The 22978-nt window shown below is 46.6% G+C and overlaps 1 protein-coding gene across 1 annotated transcript in view; it reads left to right on the forward strand.

The window, feature by feature from the left end:
- UBE3C (ubiquitin protein ligase E3C) overlaps positions 1-22978 on the forward strand; it is a 2658557-nt gene that overhangs the window by 715627 nt on the left and 1919952 nt on the right. The gene's annotated exons all lie outside the window — the stretch shown is intronic.

Genomic DNA, 22978 nt, shown 5'->3' on the forward strand with positions numbered 1-22978 from the left:
GGCAATCAGACTAGCGCTGAAGGCCTTTCTGCCCTCTGTACAGGGAAAAAATGTCCTGATAATGACAGACAACACAGTGGCCTTGTACTAGCTCAACAAAAGAGGAGGCGTAGGATCACTCCCACTGAGAGGCAATGCAACTCTGATTCTGGGCAATGCAAGAAGGAATCTCTCTATCGGCAGTTCACCTAGCCGGAGAGCTGAACACAGTGGCGGATGCTCTGAGCAGGCAGAGCACATTCTCCCATGAATGGGAGCTAGCTCAGGAAGTCCTTCAGGAGATCTTTGCCCTTTGGGGAACCCCTCAAGTGTATCTATTTGCGACCAGTGCCAACTGGAAGTGCGAACTGTACTGCTCAAGGGAATTTTCTCCGAGAAGAACTCTAGGAGACGCATTCATGGTGGACTGGGTATTTCCACTCCTCTACACGTTTCCTCCAGTCCCCATGATTCCTCAGGTAATCAGGAGCTTGAGAAAGTTCAGGAAAACCATGATCCTAATTGCCCCGGATTGGGCCAAGAGGACGTGGTACCCGGACATTGTGGACATGTCCATCTGCCCTCCAATACGTCTTCCACAAAGAGAGGATCTATGCTCACAAGAGGAAGGTCGGGTTCTCCATCCAGAGGTCAACACACTCAGTCTTCACGCATGGTTTCTGAGAGGCTGAGATATAAGGATTGGGACCTCCCACTTACGTAATGGAGATTTTGCTTTTGGCCCGAAGGCCAGCAACAAAATCCCTGTACCGGTGTCGTTGGAACAAATTCAGTAACTGGTGCAGGGATAAGAATGTGGATCAATTTTTATGTAATACTCCAACAGTACCTTCTTTCCTCTTACACTTTCCAATTTGGGGCTCCAAGTTGGCACTATAAAATGATATCTGGCAGCGCTATCTATCTTTAAGTGTTCCTCGGAAGAGGTGTTCTATTTAAAAATGTCATTAGTAATTTAATTCTTGAAAGGGCTAACAAATGTATACCCCCTCTCCCCCCGACACCTTTTCAGGTGCCTATTTGGGATTTGAATTTAGTCTTAAAATTTCTCATGTGTGCCCCTTCCGAACCTTTACATTCTTGCACACTAAGACTTCTCACTCTTAAAACAATTCTGTTGGTGGCTATAACATCAGCCCGCAGGGTAAGTGAGTTGCAGGCACTGTCTTGTAAGCTCCCTCACACCATTTTCCATAGGGACAAGGTTATTCTATCAAACCATCTTTCTTGCCTAAAATATTTTGTGATTTTCATCTGTCACAAAAAATGACCTTACCTTCTTTGTATCCTTCGCCTCACGCTAGTAAGGAAGAGGAAAGGTTGCATAGACTGGACCCAAAAAGGGCTCTCAGTTTCTACATTTCCAGATTGCCAAATCTTCGACAATGTGACCAACTATTTGTTGGGTATACTGGACACAAATTGGGCCTTGCAGTGTCTAAAAAAAACTCTATCCAGATGGATAATTCTACTAATCTCTGAATGCTATAAATTAGCTGGAAAGAGCCTCCCGATGGATTAAGGGCTCATTCAACCAGAGGCATGGCAACTTCTTCATAGGGGTGTCGGGGTGTCCCGGTGTAGGATATTTGTGCTGTGGCCACCTGGTTGTCAATGCACACCTTTTGTAAAGCATTACTGCTTGGACTCCACTACATATCAAGGAGGACTATTTCCAAAAGCTGTCCATCATTCAGTACATAATTAAAATTTCTAGTACTCCCACCTCCAGAATTACCACTGCTATGGGAGTCTATCGTAAGATGAGGAATAGGTGGGAGGACACAATCCATTCGAAGAACAAGTTACTTACCAACTGTAACGTTCTTTCGATTGGATGTTCCTCCCACGTATTCCACATCGACCCTCCCAACCTACCCCTCTGTACAGTTTAGGCCAGTTGCACTCGAACTTCCTTAAGAGCCTGAGGACTTAGACTGATCAGCTGATGCGACCATGAACACTGTAAAAACAGAACTGAGGTAACGGGCGCTGCTCGAGCCCTTTATACAGCGGATGACGTTGACGCTCGATGGCGGCTCTCGAGGGACTATGACTCTGCGGCCTCGAACCCAGCGCCCTCTGGTGAAAAAAATGTCTGAAGCGGCAGAGCTGGGATACGAATATCATAAAATGAGGAATACGTGGGAGGAACATCCAATCGAAAGAATGTTACAGTTGGTAAGTAACTTGTTCTTCTGACACCGCAAGCAAATCAGACAAATCCTCGGGTACCAGCGACCGTGCGTCCAAAGACGCATCAACGGCCCTTTCTAATATTTCCAAAATGAGAGAACTCATTAAAAAACATATTCCAGACACTCCCCAAATCCAAACCAAAACGTTGAAGCACTCAAAATCGTGATTTCAAAGGATAAAGAACACTCCACCCCTAGTGACAGCCTTTCAGGTGCAATGCACCACAAACAACCCTCTACATAAGAGGCTTTCCCTACCCCTGTTGCCACAGGTTTCCCATGCTCCACACAATGGACCCCTGAACAATTTGTTAGAGTAATTAGGAGAATGTCTAGCTTTGTTCATTTTTTTTTTTATCAACACCCTTATCAACTGTCCAGCCTCCAAGGGCCCTTTTAAGGCAAGCAAGCTAAAAAGCAGCCTGCCGCCAAAATACCCTGTCTGGACACTGCCCTGCCTAGTACCTCAGAAAATATCCCCAAGCACCTATACTACATCGACTCTTAAGGCTCGCAGGACCCAGGTTCAATAGCAGACCAAGGGGACCTAGATGACTTGGACCAATATTATGATGACGCTAATGATGGTGTATACATCATACAATCTCCAGATCATCATGAGCAACCCGTACCTAATTTCCCTGTGGACAATCAGATGCAGTATAATGAGCTCCTCTTAAAAGCTGCAGAACATTTTAAAATAGATACCCAGGAGCAATGTTCCCTCTAAGCTGTGCGCATGTGCACTTGCCCATCTTCCTTCTGGGTGCCGCTCAGAAGATATTTAGCAGCGCACACAGACAATTGTCACCTATTCAAAGAGATTTAATAAGGCAGAAGCCACAGCAATTACCTGAAATGTTCTTTCTCTTAAAATAAGCAACTCGTCTTGATAGTCTGCTAATTTGAATTACACTACTATGCACCTAAAATCCCTAATAGCAAAATACAACACAAGAGGGTAAAAACTAATATGAAAAACTGGTTCCATGAACAGAAGAATCTAACCAAGATATGCCTGCACACATTAGCCACAAATGTTCCCTCCCCACCCATGACTCCTAAACCTGACTCTACCACACTTTTACCTTATGACTCTAACTTCTGCCCCAGAGTACATTAAGATACTACCGGACAACCTTGACTCTTCCTCTCTTGGCTCTGGGAAAGCTTAGCAGACCTCTACCTACATCCACTTGTTTTATGTTTGTTGTAACATGAATAACGTTCATGCACCAGAATTTCTGTTACTCATTGTGCCTTACCAAAAGTGTCAACCACACAATATAATTGAACTACCAGCTCAAATATCGGATAGTAGTAAGCAGGCTACTTGGATGTGTAACCAAATTCCATCCTTCCTCTTCTTTGTACATGTGTCACGCAAGTGCTTTGAAGTGGCCCCCTTGTAAATTAAGGCATTATAAAACTCAAATATTAATTTGCCCTCTAAAGATTTAGAAAAGACAAATGTGATGCTTAGCGTCTCCTACTTTAGCATTACTAACATTACCCTATAAGTAGAGAGCAACATTGCAATATCATTTACTTAGCCTACAAGGGATAATGGGTATGGACTATGCCTGGGATTACTCTTCTATAGTATTAGGGCACAATCTGCATTGTTTCCAAGTGTCCAGAGTTCCTTTGGGCATAGACCTTCACACGTTATAATAACTCGCTTCGATACAAAGACAGTTTCACTGAGCACTTGCGTAATCCTACACAATGATATAAGGGTGGGGTATGTTGCAAACAATCTTGTATGTACATGCGGAGTCATGACATTGGTAAATGCACATCCAATGTTGAGGCTTGCTTGCAAAGTATTGTAGTCTGCAAATATCCCAGTGAGAGTTTACTGCTACAATCCTTCACTTTTACAGTGCTCTATCAGCTAGTATTGGAGGCAAGCACAGGGGATGGGAACGGTATGGGTGGAAGCATCACTCCTTGTGGGTGATGAACAAAGCACCAAATTTCGAAGAAGTCAGACGTTTCGGCAATACATTGAAGGAAATGTGTTGCGTGTTTGCTAAAGGATAGGAAATTCTAGTACCCATCTAGACAACATCGCCTTCTTTTTCTTTCTATGCTGAACTGCTGAGGGAGTTTCAATATAACCAAGTGTTCTGTGTGTGCAGGCTCTAGCATCTCCCTGCATCTTATTTAACTGATCAGAAAGAATTACAGAAGCGGGATCCATAGTTACAGAAGAAGGCACTCAATCATTTGTATCTCTGATGAATTGATGCAATTAACGTAAAAGGCAAATATGTGTGAGTTTCTTCAACAGTGCTCCATAATAAACCTCATGTTTTAATTTTATCTAGGCTGTGCTGCAGAAGGTTGGGCAAAACTATACACTTTATTAGTACCCGGCGAGAGTCGAGCAGAATGCAACACGCATTCTCATTGGCTCTCGCCGGGTCCTTACCCGGCCGAGAATCCTTTGATTCTCGGCCGGGACTCCAGCTGCCTTGTCCCTGGCGGGGGGACGTGGCAGCCCCTCAGCCAATGAGGAGGCTCGAAGCGGGGCCATCCCAGCTCCGAGCCTCCCCACGGCTGAGAGGCTGCCTCCGCCCCCCGCTGGGGACTCGGGTAAGCTGTTTTTTTTTTTCTTTCCCTTCCCTCCCTCCTCCCTACCCCACCCCACTTACCTTCTTGCTCCTGCGTCCCTGGTGGGGGACGATGACAGCCTCCAGCAGTGTTTTTTTTTCTTCTTCTCCCCCCCTTCGCCTCCCTCCCGCCCTCTCAACCCCACTTACCTTCTGGTTCTTTTTTTTTCGGGAGCGGGCGCGCTGGGAACACTTGTGTTCCCAGCGCGCCCGCTCCCGAAGGCCGCCATGGAAAGAGAAAACGGAATCCCGTTTTCCCTTTCCCGGCGGCCATTTTCTTGGTCGTTTTTTTTTTTCTGTCCCGAAACGCCTCTGCTTTTCGGGACAGAAAAATATGCTTTTAGTGCCCCGTTCACGCATATAATGCGGGCCGGGGTACTGATAGCAATATGACCCTCGCGGCGGGGGCATTACCGACTCAGGTAAGGCCCCGGGGCCTTCGTTAAGGTCGGTAATGCCCCCGCCGCTCGGGTCATATTGCTTAATTATGTGCCCTGTTATTTCACTCCCTATGTCAGGGGTATAAGCAGGGCTCCAATCAGATAGTGCTCCCTACTTGGAGTCAAATGATTTTTCAGGGAGTAAAAAAGTAATTAGCTTTGCCAATATGGATACTTTCTACTTATTAAAAGATGTTCTTTCCCCATAAAATTCCTTTTGAGATCAGACAATAATATTAGAGTTTGTTCCTTCCTATGCCACTGCTCTACTGGTCACTAATTCGAAAAAATACCAGTGGAGCTTTGTAGTTTGAAGCAATGATATGTTCATTGTTTCTCGTTTTTGTTAAGCACATGTTCCTTTTTAGGGAGTAAAAATGCATGATACATATGTCTCTTAGCTATAAGGCTGGTGTTATACTACGCACAGGAGAACGTAATGTGGTAGTAAGCAGAGGCACAGGAATTTTGGATCATCATATCTGAAGGTGCAGTTATTCTGATGCAATTATCATCCTTACACAAAATATTAAAAGCATGTTCTCCTGGCCCTTGAATTACTTCATTAAAGTTGCACTTGAACTCCTTTCAGCATGTTTTTGATACATTGCTTTTAATTTCCATTAATCCATCTGCAAATGTATTCTGTCTGACAGCCACATCAGTTATGACAAGAGATATTTGTGTTTTGTAATGCAAATGAGTGATTTTCCAGTGGCATAAAACATATGTGAGCCTCATTACGACTTGGGGCGGTATCCCGGCGTAAATCCGCCAGAATATGGCCCAAATGAATTACTGTTTCTGCCACTTGGTCCGGAGGAATTTCAGCTGGATTACAATTGGTGGTGGCGCCGTAATTACCCATTCATATTGAGTCCATATTGAGTCCATTGGACTCAATGTGACATTTTTTGCGGAATTATCGCAGCAGAAATTCTGACGGTTTCCGCATTGAGTTAGAGGCTTTACCTCCTGGATTTTCCTGGAGGCAAATCCTCCACTCCAGTCCCAAAATCGTAATTTGGGGTAGTCGTAAAGTTGGTGGTAATGGAGTTACCACCAACTTTACCACTTACCGGCAAACTCTTAATGAGACCGACATTTTTCTCTGAGCAGAAGTACGTTTTCACGGTACTCTGGCAGATATTGAAGTCTTGGACTGGTTGATGATGTTTCTGTATAATCACATATGACATATTTTATTTAAGACTATGTGTTTGGAAAAAGTGTTGTAAAATTTTTAAAAAATTGCAGTGGCTGGGAAGAGGTAATTCCTTTCAAAACTCTCTTCTGCAATGGTAGCTCACAAAGTGGCTTACCTCATTAGTCCGTTGCGCACATTGAAAATAATGTGCGCACAACAGCCACCCGGTTCCGCACATAGAGAAAAACAATTAGAGGGACCATTGCCCAAGAGGCACAAGTCGACAGTGACTTTGTAGAGGACATCCTTGTGGATAAGAGGTCTGCAGCACAGTTCATACCACTCCTGCAGTCAATCCAAAAGCGCATTCAGCCTTCATTACTTACCCTCAACCTTTCAAGGAGAGTTAACCATCATATTGAAAAGATGTTCAGACCAGCCCCATCCAACCCATTATACATCAGAGGTCATTCAAGCGTGACTCTCTTGTCGTGCCTACCACAAGAAAAAGTGCGGGCACACCCTTAGCCTCCTGACAAGGAGATCAAGGAAATATATACACTTGCCAGGAAAGTTGCTTCCTCGGCTGCTTACCATGTAAGAATAGCCAATTCCACCACGCTCTTGACAAGTTATATGGGACGAGATCTCACAAAAAATCAACTCTTTCCCAGAACCCCTTAAATCACATCTTTAAGAACAGTAGCTGAGTGTAAGTAGGTGGCAAGTTGCATCCTAAAGAATAATCTGCACGCAGCACATAATGCAGGCCATATTGTAGATGAGGGTACCCTCATTCAGCGCCAATCCGGTTTTGAACTGGAAACCCAAGCCACCCTGCTAAATATGTTGACTGACCAAAGCGCCTTATTTGGGAAGGCAGTCGAGGACACACTGAAAAGTGCTAAAGGAAAGTATGACACCCTCAAGTCCCTGGGACAACAGACAAATAAACCTTTTGTGCATATAATACATGCTGTTTTCGAGGATGGGCGGACAAGCATCATCTTGGGATTCCTCGCAAGGTCAATCCTGCTAGCAAAAGTTTCAAAGACGGCAAAAAAGGACAAGAGGTAGAGGGAGAACCTCATCCACCAGAGGCTCCACCCCACCAAGGCAATGACCACCCGCTCCAGGTCCCCTCCCATGCTTCTCCAGTAGGATGTTTCATTTGTCATTTTACCCACACATGGAAGGGGATCACGTCAGACTAGTGGGTACTTTCCACCGTAGCGTGCAGGCTATTGCATAGAACTCATACAAACACCACCCAACCACCCGCCAAGATAAAGATAGACAACGCAGAAGGAACAGCGCATTCTGCTCTTAAGAGGTCAAAGCACTGCTAGAGAAGGACGCCATAGAGATTGTCCCGGCAAACTAGGTAAAAAAAGGGTATATATTCAAGGTACTTCCTTGTACCAAAGAAACACCTTACAATGCACCCTGTCCTAGACCTGCGCCCTACAAACACATATGTCAAGCCACAGAAATTTCACATGAAAACGCTACAAGAAGTAATCCCACTGCTAAAACCAGGGGACTACATGGCAACATGTGACATGAAAGATGCATACTTTCATATTTCGATGTTCCCAGCGCACCGAACATTCTTGTGCTTTAAGATAGCAAATCAACACTATCAATTCAAGGTGCTACCCTTCGGCATATCCTCCACTCCAAGGGTATTCACCAAGGTATTAGTGGTAGTGGCGGCACACTTACGCAGACAATCCCAGTGTACCCTTCTCTCGCTGATAAAAGGGGAATCCCCCCAATCAACCTGCTGTTCCAATTGGGGTTCTCAATCGACTAGAAAAAAATCAAGCCTTGCTCCAAGTCAAACCAAACAGTTGCTAGGAGCTATCATAAAGACAAAAGAGGGACTAGTCTTCCCCTCAAATGAAAGAGTTCAAAACATACTGCTGCAAATGCCTCATTATCTGGCCGGTCGCCAAATAACTGTATGCAAAGCCATGCCCCTGCTAGGGATCATGGCTTCATGCATTTATCTAGTTCTACATGTGCGACTGCGCCCAATGCAGGAGTGGTTAGCAAAACAGTGGTCTCAGGCAAGCGATCAGTGAGACGATCTAGTGGCTGTTTCGCTAACACTAGTACACGCACTTCGCTGGTGGTCAAAGGAGAATCTGGTAAAAGGAACATCCTTTCACAGTCCTCCAGTACAAGCAATAGTTAAAACAGATGCCTCACTCTCTGGATGGGGGAGCTCACTATCTGCACAACACAGCGCATGGCCTGTGGACACATCCCACAGCCCAAAACCACATCAACCTCCTAGAACTACTGGCAGTACGCAAAGCCCTGCAAGCTTTCCAACTGCATCTAAAAGGTCAAACAGGTCACGTCCTCACCACTGCCATGTTCTACATAAACATACAAGGAGGCACACACTCTCCAAGTTTGTCCAGGCTATCCCAGAAAATGTGGAATTGGACCCTCAAGCGGAACATGGCCCTAGTGTCTCAACACGCTCAATTCCCTAGCACACTCCCTAAGCAGAGATCCTCTACACAAGGAACACGAGTGGCAACTCAACAGAGGAATTCTAGACAATGTCTAAACCTTCGTGGGTTATCCTCCTTTAGAATTATAAACGCACAATGCTCCGACTTTGCATCCAGTTTCCCCAACACAAATCCAAGGAGAGCGCCCTGTTGATGAACTGGTCAGGGAAATGTGCTTACTTTTCCACCACACCGCTCCTGAGCAGGATAGTGCACAAGAAGCACCAGGAGCAAGCAACTCTAATCCTGGTTGCTCCTATGTCGGCGAGACAACTTTGGTTTCCACATCTGCTCAAGCTGATGATGCGCGAACCAATCAAACTCCTGTGCCCCTACAACATGCTATCCCAGCACGGGGAGACAACATTCCACCCATATCCTCAGTCTATGAACTTGGCATCTTAGATCCTGAAGTCATAGAGTTTGGACATTTAAAATTACCTCAAAGGTGAATGGAAATCCTCAAAGAGGCACGCAAACCTAACACCAGGCACTGCTACTTTAACACATGGAAAAGACATGTAAATGGTGCCTATCAAAGGATATAAACCCTATTGAATGTACTCCCACACACATTCCTCACAACATGCTCCACTTACTAGACTCTGGCCTAGTGTGTTACTCCATCAAGGTTCACCTAGCGGCTCTGTCCGCGTACACCACTTCACAAAACAAGGTGTCCTGGTGGAAAGTCCCTGTTGTTAAGGTTTTCATTGAGGGAGTAAAGAGACTTTCCCAATCCATTGAACTACCCGCTTTCTTTCAAAATCCATCCAACTCAGCTGAGAAAAACCTCCATACACTGGATTTAAGGAGGGAAAGTAAACAAGACAAAACCGCTAAGAAAAACAGATCAACTGTTTGTCTCCATAGCACCTGGCAGGCAGGGTGATCACGTTTCAAAGAGAGCCATTTCCAAATAGATAGTGTAACTCATACAGCTCTGCTATTCCATATTTTTTTTTAAAACTGCCTTTCACACTAAGAGCTCACTCTACCAGAAGTGCAGGAGCTACTTTGACATTTATTACAAACTTCCCTCTAGACGCCATTTAGAGACTACCAATAGATGTCTGCCTATGCATAGCATGTGAATCTAAGCAGATACAAGACTCAGAAATATGATTACTGTGATTAACGTATCGTATATATATAAACACTTTAGTTGCATGCACTTTAAGGTGAGCACTTAACGCAACAAAACCTCTGAAATTCTGCTAAAGCCACCATAACTTGGCGTACCCTGTTGCGCAGCCTATCACCACAATGATGACATCACATCACTGATGACCTCACTAATTACATGTTGTAGGAGCACTGATAACTTCACAAATTGCACCAATGATGACATCACTGGTGACAGCACTAATTACATTGTATATTACAGATTACATCAATAATGTCTTCAGAATTAACATGATTAATATGTCAGCTCAAATAAACTTTAATTTTCTTAACAATTTACGCCATGGACTTGGCCGTGATGAAGGCGGTGGTCACTGGCCATCACCAAGCACATAGCTAGTGCTCAGTTAGTGTTGCAAAATACTAATGTGCATGGTTAAAAGCCAAGCCTAGTGCCCCGTCACTGTTTTAAAATATACAGTGTGCAACGTTGAAATCTGTAGTCAGTGGCCATAGCTAAAGACCGTAGCTAGTGCCCATTCATATGTTAGAATATGCAGTAGATACGGCCAAAGGCCATAGCCACTGTCAAGTAAAGACCATGGCTAGTGGCTGGTCAGTATATACAATATACACTGGGCATGGCTGAAGGCTATAGATAGGGGCTGGTTAGTGTTGTATAATACACAGTGGGCACGTCCAACGTCCATCGCTTATGGCATGTTAGTATTTTAAAATATACAGTGGATATGGCCAAAGGATGTCCTGGTCAAAGGCCATGGCTAGTGAGGCCCTTTTATATATTAGACCATCTAGTAGACACAGCCAAAGATGGTGGCCACTGGCCAGTATTCTGCTAAAGCCCATGGCTAGTGGCTGATTAGTGTATATAATATACAGTGAACGCAACTGAAAACTGTGGGCACTGGTGAAGGCCAAAGTCCATGGCTGGGGGCCTGTTAGTGTTTCAAAATATACAGTGCACATGGGTGAAGAGTGTGGCCAGTGGCCATGACTGAAGACCATGATTAGTACCCATTAATGTGTTAAAATATATTTGGCCATGCACACTGACCACGGCTGAAGCCCATCCTTTATGCTGGTTACTGTTGTAATGTAATTAGTTATATCATCAGTGATGTGATTTGTGATGTCATCATTGTGGTCATAGGCTGCGCAACAGGGGGCACAAAGTTAAGGTGGCTTTACCTGCATTTCAGGGGTTTTGTTGCGTTACGTTCTCCTTAACGTCCATGCAACAAAGATTTTTTTCTTGATTTTCAAGTGTTTTGTTTTTCCATACATAATTGACAATAACACTGACAATTGGGCTAATGAAAAAGATGTATCCTGGGTAGAAGGTAAAATAAAAAGAAATTGTGCAACCACATTCCCCCAAATAAACCTGTTCCTAAAAAACTGTTTTCATATTTACTTAACTTTTTTAATTGTTTACATGTATATGTACTGTTGGTGAATAGAAAGTTATTAAACCGTTACAGTAACTGTGTACAAAGACTACACTCAATGTATCCTAAAATCAATCTTTACAAGACTACTGCCCACATATATGTGTACATATGCTTTTTAAAAAAACTTTTTAATGGCAGCAGCTTGGATGCATGCGCGGCTAAATGTGGCAACGTCTGGGGGCAGGGGTTTACCCGCGGCTTCCACAGGGGATAACCGCAGCTATAATGAAATATATAAGTATATGTCATTTTTTTTTTAAACGCACTGTTTTGAAAGAATCAATTAAAGGTCTTGGAGTCATCTATATAGTATGTGGTTGTATTGTCTATGTTTATAACTGAAAAGTTGTCCCTGAAAAAAGACCATTATGGGAATAAGGAAAAAAGAGGTAGGTAGGAACTGGGAAGGAAAAACACTATGATTCAATGACACTTAAAAATATACCTAGCATTCATAATTGGCTGTATGTTCTGAAAGAGCCTTGCCCAAAGCGTCTAGAGTGCCACCTCCATCAAGCTGTGACAGGTTTTGCACATCACAATGAAGTTAGAAAGATCAGGTGCAGGAACGATGGACTGAGGTTGGGTGTTAGCTGATAGACAATAGCTAGTAATTGTATTTGAAGGCTGTGGCACAGATGATAAATACTACTGAATTGATCTTGTTACAAGTGCTTTGACCTTATGTTACACATGATTCTTCCTATTTGATTCATCCACTTTGTCCCAATGAACACAGACAAGATGTTGAATTAGCGTGGATGTCCCCAAGCTTGTGAGAAGGTCCCCAGCGCAAAACCTTTTGAAATTACACAATACCTCCTCAACCTTCTTTTTGCTGTGTTGGTCCTTTACGGGGAATAATTGCCAATTGTTAGCTATGTTTTTTGTGCACATTGCTTCTTACGTGGCGGTAAAGCTGAAGCCACCCATTCCACCTCATCATCACTGCTGGTCGTAGTCAATTTGAAATGCAGGACCATGGAGGAAAAATTAAAACTGTCAAGATACACAACACAAAAAGGACTCTGCCACTTAATATCAAAAAACTTTTTTAAAAAACAGGGTAAAATAACAACTGGCAAACTACAAAGCACAAGACAAAGGTATGGGAAGAAGGGTGAAAAAGGAATGGAAAAATCAAGGTGCTGCTTTTAAAAGTTCCTCATGGCTTACAAAGAAGTTCACCCACCAAGACACAGAAAACAGGAAAGAGAGGTGCTTGGGAGAGGGGTCTAACCGCGGTTACGCAATATAGTGAACCAGAATGTGTACGCCTAAGCGAAATGAAGTGTTTGCACCTAAATTATTGAGCAATCGCAGGAGACGAGCCTGCACGTGGCCGAAGTCCCTATCAATTTGAAAGTTGTGTTCACGCGGCTATGCAGCATTGCGCCTGTTTTCCACAGCCAATCGGATCATGGGCTGCGCCCCGCACTTAGCTGCATCAACAAACAGCCCAATCACACACTGCGGTATATTGACTCGGCTGCGTCCATGCCGTACGACAAAACCGCAAATGCAAACTGACCCAAAGGGACGTCGAGCTTCATCAACATGGCTAGCTGTCTTCGCGCCCGTGGCGCCAGCCAATCATATAATGCACTGTGGTTACACGCCTACACATGACTCTTGGCCGCATCAGCAAACAGACCAATCACACGTTGGATGCCGTGTGACGAAATCCACGTGTGCAAAATCACCCAATAGGACGTCAAGCTTCTAAAATGCAGCTATGCATTTTCTCACCTGATGCGCCAGCAACTCGTATCATGCGCTGGGTGTCTACACGTAATTCCTATGCACGTCATCGAACAGTTCAATCATACTTTTGCATTGTATTGAGGCAGCTACACCCACGCCGTATGATGAAATGTGCAAGTGACCAATCAGAGCGCACAGCAGAGCAAAACCGCGAATAATCACCCCCACACACAAAAAAAAGTTTATATTGATCATTGCTACTAGTGCTTGCAACCTTTGGTGCTTTAACCACCCTTTAATTGTTCCTCATTTTTACCTACTTTTAACCTAATTGTCTTTTCCCTTGTCTCGTCATTTGTTCAGTTTGTCCATTTTTCGTTTTCGTTTTTTTTTTTAAAACTTTGTCATTTTTGTGGCATTGTCTTTTTAGTGCTGTCGTGTTTGTGATTTTACATTTTCCTCCCTAGTTGGACATTTCAACGTGTTGACCATGGCAAGCAAGAGCAGCGATGACTATGTCATCTGGGTCTCCAATCCATCGCCACATAGGACGAAAGTCACAAGAATAAAAAACCATGTAGAGAGTTGGAGATATTTCAAGGTCAAAGAACACTGCTCTAAAAAGGAGGCAGAGGATGTACAGTGCACAATGTACATGAAGACTCTAAGACATGGACCATCAAATGTGCCGTCACAAAGCCATGAAACATCTGTGATAATCAATCATCTGGTGAGAGTGCATTGGGATAATGTCGACGACACATATCGAAAATCAGACGAACACCACAAACTTAAAATGCTTAGGGCTCATGCACTACGTGCACGAAAATCAATACCACCCGCATCCACCAGTGGGACGTCACCGACACTAAATGAACCCTCAACTTCTGCAACAGTGTCAACTCCACCTGTTACAATTTTACTGGCTCCCAATGTCTCAGTTATGAGAATCATGTGTGAACTATGCCGCCAATGGGTAGCTGTGGGAGATCCCACAACTAAGGATTGGCAGAAGTTAATATCCCAACACCAGATTAACTGTCACCCTTAGTTTTATTTTTGGTGTCAATTTTCCCACCTTTTTTAATGAAAAAAATAAAAAACCAATACCCCAAAAAAGATTTCTTTTTATTTGAATACCCTTTCTTATATGTTTCATCCTTATGTGTTTTCCTTCCCTGTTGCACCCCCTTTTTCCTTCGCCCAAAAGGGCCCTTTTAAGAGCCACCCTTTATTTACAAAAATAGATGAAAATGAACACAGACTGCAAAAATATATTACAATATTCATTGTAAATTATTTTATGCAGTTTGAGTGACTAAAATCCCCCCAAACTTTCACTTATAACCATTTATAATGTTACTGGCTGGGTCTGTAGCTGTGGATATAATCACTGCATTCGCTGCTCACCTTAGCCGCGCCTGCATATACCGGCATCTCATTGGTTGGTGCTGTAGTCGTGGCTATAAATAATAATATTTAAGAAAATATACAAATCTGTGTATATTATATTTATGATAAGTCTTACGCAATACAATTACATGTCATCTTTTTTGAATAATAGTAATTCTGAAACAGAATGAAATGTATTTCATAATAAAATAAAAAGAATATTGATGTATTTTTTTCATGATGGTACTAAGTGAATATTGAATGTATTCCTAGTACACAACCAATAGAAGCTGCATTCATTAATCATGCTACAGAGGAAAACAACGTCTTGTTGGAGAGAAAAACAACGATTCACTTTAAAATATTTTACAATAAATATATATATATTTCTGAGGCTTGTCGATCTGCTTAGATCACATGCCATGCATAGGCCGACATCTAGTGGTAGTCGCAGAGTATTACTGTAATGAAGACGCTGAGATACTTTACAAGTTCTTCCTTGCTTAATTGCCTGTTTTTTAAAATGACAAAATGACTATAGAGGATACAAACACTGGGTCCCACCACCCAGGCTAGAGGTCCCCAACTGACTTACTTGGAACCCTTAAGCTGGAACTTACATAAACATGCATTCCAACACTGACACACCAACATTCTATCTCCATGCATTCATGGAGCCAATATACAACAATTACATTATTTGTTTTTGAAACTTGAAAAGGGATGTCGACAGGGCGTGTCAGTAATAATATGATATGGCATTTATATAACGCACCTGTTACAGTGTTTCTAGGTGCGACAAGACAAAGAGGGGGAAAGAAAGGGCGGACAAAACAATGATCTTACTAGGCCAGGTTGCTCATGGGTGCAGATGGAAGGGACTGCAGGGTTGCAGGAACAGTCCCTTAAGTGCTGGGGAGACCAGGGGCAGTGCAAGGGCAACTGGACATGCAGGAGCCTGGGCCCGAGTTCAGAGGGTATCCAGGTGACCAGTGCGCGGAGAAATCAGGTACATCAGCAGGCGAGAGGAAGAGAGAAAGCAGAAGCGAAAGGGAAGGTCTTGAGTTGCTTCCGGAACCCAAGGTGGTTCTGCTCAAGTTTGAGAGAGACAGGGAGGCTGTTGCAGAGGGAGGCCCCGGCCGAGGAGAGAGATCTGCCCCCAACTCTCTACCTGAAAAAGCGTCTGACCCTCAGAGAGTTGGAGGTGGATGAGCAGAGAGCTCGAGAAGGAAGATGTTTTGGAAGAGCAAGTTGGAGGTAGAGCGGTCCCAGGCCGCAGAAAGCCTTGTGAACGATGCAGAGGGTCTTGTATTTGATCCTTACAGCCCTGGGGAGCCAGCAAAGAGATTTCAGTGCTGGAGAGATATGATCCCTGGTCTTGAGGCCAAAGACAAGGCTTGCAGTCCTGTTCTGGATAAGTTGTAAAGGTCGAAGAGTAGAGGCAGGCAGATTTAGAAAGAGGCTGTTGCAGTACTCCAGCCTAGAGAAGACCAGAGCTCTGGAGACAGTGAGCTTCTGGGGGAAAGTGCGTAAAGGAAGAATACATCTGAGGCCTTCTGGCAACAGTAGTTTCAACAATAGGGAAATTGCCCAGAGTTTCTCGAGTGAGCACCCACGTGGTGCTGGACTCCTCTGCAGCTGGTTTTCACTTCTCGTATTAACAGTTCTTTGTACTTTTCTTAAATTAGCCGCTTGCTACTTTTGTTCAACCCAGTTCAGTTTCTTATCGGCTCTCCCTTTGACTCAGCAGCTGCGATGAACCGCTTGGCTTTTCTTATCTCTGGATTCAAAGATGGTACAACAGTGGCAAGCCTCCCTTGCTTGGTTATCAGCTGAGGAGGGCCCTGTGTACCGTTAACATCTGCTGCAACACACGCTGGCTATTGTTCACGGTCTTACGATTCCTTCCACTGAGGCTTCATGGGTTTGGGTTGAAAAGGGCAAGGTCGCTTCTCTCCTTGTCACTCTTTCGGTTCTCGACACCTTTCTCCTCCTCTTGAACTTCTGTGGTTAGATAGCTGAGTCGTTGTGCAGTCTGCCTTGTTCTTACTGTGCTCTTGTGCTCCACCTTTTATCCCTGTGGGGGAAGGTAAAGGGCCGTCAGGTGTGTGAGTGGTTCTGGTCAGTTGCCCGACTTTGCCTGACCCTTGTATTAGGACTTGTCAGTTAAACAGCTCTGGTGTGAGTCTGTTGTCTTTCGTGGTGTGCGAAAGTGTTCATGTGGAAACAGGGGGAGGAGGGGAAGTGTTTCTGAATATCCTACGTGGTAGGATGGGGGAAAGGTGTTGGCAGAAGGGGGATACCGCACCTCACCTATCTGTCTCCCACTTCCACTCCCCGAGTACGCCCCATCCAGGGGATCCTCTCTCACTGGTCCACCCCCTGGAACTGGATCCAATAGCGATGGCCATTTCCTGGCCACCTGGATCACAGATCCCTGGGGACTAATTAGGGAAACCTCTTTAGGTTTCTCACAACCGTAAGACTAAGCACTGGGCCCATCACACCATGCAGGCCAAAGCCACTATGAACTTCCAGTGACACCAAGGGCAATCAGGACCTGATGGTTTCCTACGTGCGAGACCCCGACTCCATCAGGCGGGCCGGTTGTTCTGCTATGGAGACAACACCCGGCGGCTCAGGCACCCACACTGCATGCCACACAAAGCACACATCCCACGGCCGACAGTCGACCGCTTCATTGACCTTTAAGCCAGACACGGTGTCGAGGGGAAGGTCTGAAAATTCCATGCCCTCTGGGCCAATCGCATTCGCCACATGACAGGCCACCAAAATAGACATTGAAGTCTGTTCCTGACACAGCAAATAAACATGACAAACCCTAGGGTATCCGCAAACATGCTTCGAAAGACGCTTCAACGGCCCTTTGCAATAGCTTGAAAATGAGGGAGCTTATCAAAAAACATGTCCCAGACACTCTCCTTAAGTCAAAAGCGTTGAAAAACTCAAAATCTTCGACACCCCTACTACCTAAATCCCCTATTTCAAAGTCTAAGGAGCCCTCTCTCTCTAGTGACACCCTTTCAGGGGCCATGCAGCATAAAGAGCCCTCTACATCAGAGAGTATCTCTACACCCTCCAAGCTCAACCCAATGTACCCCTGAAAAATTTGACAAAATAATGCGAAGAATGTCATGCTTTGTAGACTTCTTCGATCGTCACACTGATGAACTGTCCAACCTCCAAGGGCCCTTACAAGGGGAGGCAGCTAAAGGCCAACCTGCTGCCAAAAGACCACCACTACACGCTGCCCAGCAAAGCACTTCACTGGACATTTCCCAGGATCTCTTACATTGACACTTCAGGCTCTCAAGATCCTGGTTCACTAGCAAATCAAGGAGACCTATATGACACAGACCAGTGTTATGACGAGGATGTCTACATCATACAATCTCTGAACAACCATGACCAACCCGTGGCTGACTGCCCTGTGGATAATCAGCTGCAGTATAATGAGCTCCTCCTGAAGGCTGCTGAACATTTCAAGATCGATACACAAGAGGCACAAGTGGGCAAAGACTTTGTAGAAGACATCCTTGGGGAGAAAAGGTCTGCAGCACAGTTTTTACCACTCCTGCAGTCCATCCAGAGGCGCGTTCAGCCTTCTCTACTCACCCACAATCTTATGAGGGCAGTTAACTCCCGCATTAAAAAAATGTTCGGGGGGGCGTGGTTTGGAGTGCCAGTGGTATGGCTGCTCCTTTAATGGCCTCTGCATGAAGCCGGCAGCATCAGCCGAATATCACCAGTTTCCATTATGCCCCAGCCTCCTAAACATCTGATCTAGCCTGCGGAATGTTGGAAGCCCTAGTCCCTGCAATCCTGGTTTAAAACGCACACGGCTTCCCCGAAAATACGGCAGAGGCGGTTGCCGACGGCAACCACAAGGCATTCCATTGATGGTGGGCGCACCGCATCGGCCCCGTCTGTAGGAGCATCTAGCTACCCTTGGCCCCGGGTCTGATCCTGCCTGCTGGGGTTTTTCCAGCTTTGCCCGTGGCGCCTGACTGCGGCCCGACCCACCTGCTGTCTCTGCCGGGGGCCGTCTGCCCCTCTGGAAGCGGACCCTTTGCCCGAGGACCTTGCAGCATCGGACCCCAGTGTCTCCCTGCCACTGCCTTGCAGCATCGGACCTCAGTGTCTCCCTGCCGCCACTAAGCAGCATCGCCCCCGGTGCCTATTCTGCCCAAGGGCACCACTCTGTCTTGGCTGAAGAAGAGAACGCAGCGGAGTGGCGCTGCTCATGGTGTGCAGCCGGCCCATCATACTCCTAAAGCGGCTCTGAAGACTGGAGGAGAGGCCTTCGCAGGCAGCAGAGCTGGTCGCCGTGGCTTCACCCCTGGCATGCTGAGACCCGCCGGGGGCTCACGATCATCCCCACTGTTCTGCGGTGGACCCGGACTGTGCCTCACCTTTGGCTCCTCACAGCAGGCGACCACGGAGCCCCGGCAAGGCAGCTGAGGCTGGGACCCCCCCACACACAAAGTGAGAACCAGCTGGGGTCCCCCCTCCCTACCAACCACTCAGGCACAGAACATCTGCATCCGCCGCTGCTGCTTCAAAGCAGCCTCTGCTTCCCGGCTGCCCCCCCCATTGTAATCTGACAAAAGCACCCCCATCTGCTCTCTCTGGGGCGGTGTGCCCACCCTTATCACCTAGGGGGTGAAGCGATCTATGAGAGGCCCAACACACGCCTAAGAGGACCGTCCCCTTGACCTGGAGCCCCTGAAGGAAGTGAACTGGGCTGCCGGACCTGCCTCTTCCTCTCCCCTGGAGCCTAAGCCACCCCCTCCTCAGACTCTTAGACCCCCGGAACATCCCCAGCCACGGCTGGCAACGACACCCCCCTCAGCTTCCTGGGGCGCCCCTGCCCACCCCCCATCATAGCGGACTGGAGTGGCCTATCTACCTTGCTGGCCTGCTGGGAGGTCTCGCCCAACGGCGATCTGTCATCAGCGGCCAACAGAACCTCGGGGGTCCTCCTTCCTCCCTTTCTCGATGGGTATCCTCTTCTTCACTATAGCAAAGGACTGACCGAGCTTACCCGACCAGCACCTCTACTGGAACCACCAGGCTCACCACTCTTCCCTGCTACCGCCAACTCAAGACAGATTGGTCCCCCAGCTGGCCCCCTGGGACCTCCTACGGATCAACTAGAACCTCACCCGCCAGCCAACCACTGTAACTTTGCCTAATTTTGCTGGCGTCGCCTCGCACCACAGAACCATGGCTAAATCTCTGAAGCTTCCTAAATCAGCGAATATTTCCACCATGCTGCTGCCGGGGAGAGGGGCAGGAAGGCAGAGCCACCAAAACTCATGCCTCAAAAAGCGCCAGAAGAGAGTGGATCTCTTGCAACTAAAGAGGACTTTCAAGCCTTCATGTCCGATATCAAAGCAGAGTTTAGAACCTGCATGTCGGAACTCACTGCTAAGCTAGAACAAACAGAGCAAAGGGTCAGCAATATTAAACACAGGATGGGTGAATCAGAAGACCTATCCCAAGAACACTCCAACTCGTTAGCGGAAGTACAACGCACTGTCCGGTCCTTAATGGACAGAACCGAAATCCTCGAGCACAAGCAGGAAGACCTGGAAAATCGTTCCCGCCGCAATAACCTGCGCATCGAGGAGTGCCCTCAATCCCCGACAAGGAGCTACCCGAGTACGTGGGCAACTTCTTCCAGTCGCTGCTACCTAACCTAGATGAAACTCAACTTCTTCTTTATCGCACCCACAGACTGCGCCCACGTCGAGGTACCGACCCGGGCACTGCGTCCCCCAATCCTGGGCCACCCCCTGGACAAGAGTGCAGAGAAGCCGTAAACCTAAATGAAGATCAGCGACCTACCTGATAAACCCATGACACTGGTACCTTGCTTGCCTAAGCCTGCTGCGGGCCCCATGCGGCCCATACCCTCCTCCAAGGTGGATATCACCGCTTTGCCCTTGGAGTGAAGTTCGACTACGATGGCTGACGACAGCCTGGATGGCTAGGGGATATACCGATACTTTAAAACCGGTCCCCCCGGTCGCAATTTTGGCACCCTTTGGAGGCCGTTGTTGACAGTTTGTACCTCCCGTTGGAGGCTATTTGAAAAACCTCAGCCCAAGGAGAACCCAATGCAGCATCCCCTTTCACGACCATGGCTGACTTGACTCCCCCTCAACCCCCCTCTCACGGCAAGGGAGCTTGGAGACCCAGCCCCCAAATTTAAAACTGAAGTTCACCACCCTAAATGTCAGGGGCCTAAACTCCCCTCCGAAAAGGAAATCGATTCTGCAAAGATTACTGGACGACGGAGCTTCAGTGGCTTTCCTGCAAGAAACTCACCTGATCCCGGCAGACTTCCCCCGCCTGCACAGCAGACGTTTCCCTCCACAATTCCTGGCTTCCAGTGGCACCAAGAAGGGAGGCACAGCCATTCTCTTCGCAAAAGACCTGAACCCCCAGGTTCTAGACACCCTACGATGCTGGGAAGGCTGCTTCATCGCAATCAAATGCATCATCCTTGGCCAACTCTATACCCTGATCTCAGCTTATTCTCCGAATGAACATCAGGAAGGGTTCTATCGAGTCTTAGAGGAGTCCCTCCTCCCATTCATTGAGGGGCAAGTCGTCCTTGGAGGAGACTTTAACGCAGCGCCAGACCCTCTCAAGGATAGATCGCACTCAGAGATCTGAAATTGGTGAAAGACCTGCTCCACCTCTTCGAACGCTAAATGTTGTTGACGCCTGGAGAGTATTATTCCCGGAAGAGAAAAACGTCACCTTCTATTCATATGTGCATCGCACCTTCTCTAGAATCGATTTACTGCTGGCCTGCCCCCAGATCCTGGCCTTCACGGATGATGTCACAATTGGCTCTCGGATCCTCTTAGATCACGCCCCAGTCTCACTAATCCTGCAACCTCACAACCTGGATCCCCCCTCTCGCCGCCAATGGTATCTATACGCCCCTACCTAGGTGACATGGCTGTGAGGGATTCCATCGCCAGAGCGATAAAACATTTCTTTATGGAAAACAGCATAGAGGACACCTCCCCAGCCAATACCTGGGACCCTATGAAGGCGGTGCTCAGAGGGAAACTGATTGCCCAAGGTGCAGCCTTTCATAAATGAAAACAAGCGTCCTGCGACCTCCTGGAAGCTGAAGTTTGCGAAGCAGAAGCCACCCACAAGTGGAAAGGCTGGTCCCCAAAATCTTATAGGGCCCTGCAATTGGTAAGGAAAAGGCTGGAGGCACACTATGCCGATGCCACGGCAAACCTACTGACCAAAACAAAGCAATGGTACTATGTCAATAACAACAAAGCTAACAAGTTGCTGGTAAACAAGCTGGCAAGAGTGAAGAAAAGAAACTCCATACTGGGCCTCGAGAAGCTACGCCTGGCGGTAGCCCACCTGTCGGAAATAATGATGGCTGTCCCGAGGAACCTAAGCGAACAGCAATCCTATATCCAAGAAGCTGATCTTCCACTCCTGATGCCCGCGGCGAGAGAAGAACTCGAAGCACCTATCACGTGCGAGGAAGTCGAGGAAGCTATAAAAAGTTTGAAACCCAGGGCCCCTGGCCCAGATGGGTTCTCAACCCAATTCTACAAACTCTTCTGCCTTCAACTGGTGGCCCCCTTAACTCGTCTCTTCAACTAATTTGCTGCCGCTGGGAATGTCACTCCAACCATGCAGGAGTCCATCACAGTCCTTATCCTCAAGCCCGGAAAAGACCCCACGGACAATAGCTCGTACCAACCCATCTCTCTATTAAACCTGGACGCCAACATATAATCCAAGATTCTGGCCAACCGTCTTGTGTCTAGTCTTCCGAGCATCATAGACCCGGATCAGACTGGGTTCATTACCCACAGGTCAACAAAAGATAACATCTGCAGAGCTCTGGACTTAATAGAGGTCACCAAACAGGAAGCGCAACAACTCGTCCTGCTGGTGCTGGATGCAACCAAAGCATTTGATAAAGTGGATTGTACTTATTTACGCCTCACACTCGGCATTCAGCTTTGGCGCGACCTTCATGAAAATTGTCCTGGATAACTATCAATCTCCCAAGACCCGGCTGAGAGTCAACAGACGCTTGTCAGACCCAATCCCTCTCACATGTGGAATGAGACAGGGATGCCTGCTGTCCCCCCTGCTTTTTGCCTTGGCCAAGGAACCCCTGGCCCAACGCGTCCACCGAAACTCTCAGATCATTGGCCCACAGATAGGCCCAGTTCAACATAAGATCGCTCTCTAAGCGGACGACGTGTTGCTGACCATCATGGACATCGAGGCTTCCATGAGAGCGGCCCTGACCGAGATTCACAGTTTTGGGA

Source organism: Ambystoma mexicanum, chromosome 2q (assembly GCF_040938575.1).
Source record: "Ambystoma mexicanum isolate Mex_15411 chromosome 2q, UKY_AmexF1_1, whole genome shotgun sequence".
NCBI lineage: Eukaryota > Metazoa > Chordata > Amphibia > Caudata > Ambystomatidae > Ambystoma > Ambystoma mexicanum.